The sequence below is a fragment of the Austrofundulus limnaeus genome, unplaced genomic scaffold (assembly GCF_001266775.1).
Source record: "Austrofundulus limnaeus strain Quisiro unplaced genomic scaffold, Austrofundulus_limnaeus-1.0 Scaffold1372, whole genome shotgun sequence".
Lineage (NCBI taxonomy): Eukaryota > Metazoa > Chordata > Actinopteri > Cyprinodontiformes > Rivulidae > Austrofundulus > Austrofundulus limnaeus.
In genome coordinates, this window is record NW_013953774.1 from 62224 (window position 1) to 64008 (window position 1785).

Consider the following 1785-nt stretch of genomic DNA (forward strand, 5'->3'; position numbering starts at 1 on the left):
GTGGACAGGACACAGGTGGACAGGACACAGGTGGACAGGACACAGGTGGACAGGACACAGGTGGACAGGACACAGATGGACAGGGACACAGATGGACAGGGACACAGGTCTACCCTAAATGTTCTCGGAGTTTGACTCTGAAACATAAAATCTAAAAATACTTTCATGACTGCCGAAATCTGCTGAAGAAGCTGAAACTTAGACAGAACCAAAGCTAAAATAWGAAAAACAGAAGCTAAAAGCTAACACACATGTAGCATCCTTTGTTTTCTTTAGGAGCTGAAAGAATCTCTGTTTCTATTATRAAATATTTATTAATAAAGTGAAATATAATGAAAGTTACTGCAGCTGAAGGACTGGGACCAGAGCAGGAGGTCTGGGTGAGGAAGAGGAGGGAGGAGCAGGAGGTCTGGGAGGAGTTTTTAGCTGTAATCTGACTGAGCTGCAGGAGTTTTACAGCRATGAAGACTTTCATCAGTTAGTGGATTAAAGCCTTTGATGTTTCAGAGACAATCGGTGAGTTTCTGATTTTAATCTTGTAGAAATATGATGAAATTCATTGGTGATTTCACAGGATTATGTTTCTGATAATAACCGAGGTCATGTCTCTGTCCTCATGGACAACAAACATGTCCACTCATGTGGACACATGTCCTGCAGATGATGGGAAACATCTGTAACCAATCTGTGGATGATTTGATCTTCAGCTGACAGGAAGTTAAAACAAAGTGACGTGTCTCAGCAGAATTGTTTATAACTACGATTTATCATCAGGTGGTTTTTACACCTGGACAGAAGGTTTTGAGATGATTCTGATAATTCTGTGAATTTAAAAAAATTTATTTGTTGCTCAAATTATTTGGAACATATTTAAACTGGGAGCCTGTAAGACTCATAGAGGAAACAGAAACCCCAGCAGATGTCTGTCTCAAACCATTCTGGGGACTCYAGCATAAAGAAAACCTATCTGTGAAGCTCCGCCCCTTTTAGGAGAAACCACACCTACTTTGTCTGGGTGAATCAATCTCCTGGGTTTGTTTGCTAAGAAAACTGCTTCAAGTAAATCAGTGTCAAACAGGAGATCTGCTGTAAAGATTTTATCCCTAAGATGATTCAAAAACTATCACTGTGTAGAAATCAAGACTCAGAAAAGATTCATTAACTCTGTAAAGATTAATTGACTCAGTAGGAAATTACTGACTCAGTAAATATTTACTGACTCAGTAAATATTTACTGACTCAGTAAATATTTATTGACTCAGTAACAATTTGATGACTCACATTTATTGACTTGCTAAAATTTTAATCACTCATTAAAGTTTTAAGTATTCAGTCAATATTTTCTGTCTCACTAAATATTTAATGACTCACTAGAGATTTTTGAATCAGTTAAGATTTAATGAGTCTGTCAGTAAAAGTTTATTTGCTCAATAAATGTTGCTGTTTCTTTAAAGAATTTTTTGACTCAGTACAGATTTATTGACTTGGTAAAAATTTAATAACTCAATAAATATTTGATGACACATTAAAGATCAAACAACTCTATAATATTAAATGACTCAGAAAATATTTGAAAACTGACTTAACTGACTCAGTAAAGACTTATTGACTCAGTACAGATTTATTGACTCAGTAACAACTTATTGACTCAGTACAGATTTATTGACTCAGTAACAACTTATTGACTCAGTACAGATTTATTGACTCAGTAACAACTTATTGACTCAGTACAGATTTATTGACTCAGTAACAAAATTAATGACTCAGTAAAGACTTATTTACCCA

The 1785-nt window shown here is 35.5% G+C and overlaps 1 protein-coding gene across 7 annotated transcripts in view; it reads left to right on the top strand.

Annotated features, from left to right (window-relative positions):
• Positions 1–1785, top strand: part of slc8a1a (solute carrier family 8 member 1a) — a 19266-nt gene that overhangs the window by 5760 nt on the left and 11721 nt on the right. Inside the window, exon 1 of one of the 7 annotated variants that reach the window (XM_014032078.1) lies at positions 408–516. The exons of the other annotated variants lie outside the window; for them this stretch is intronic. The gene's annotated coding sequence lies outside the window, so the exon portion shown is untranslated. Of the gene's footprint in view, positions 1–407; positions 517–1785 lie in introns of those variants that run through there. 7 annotated transcript variants of the gene reach the window in all.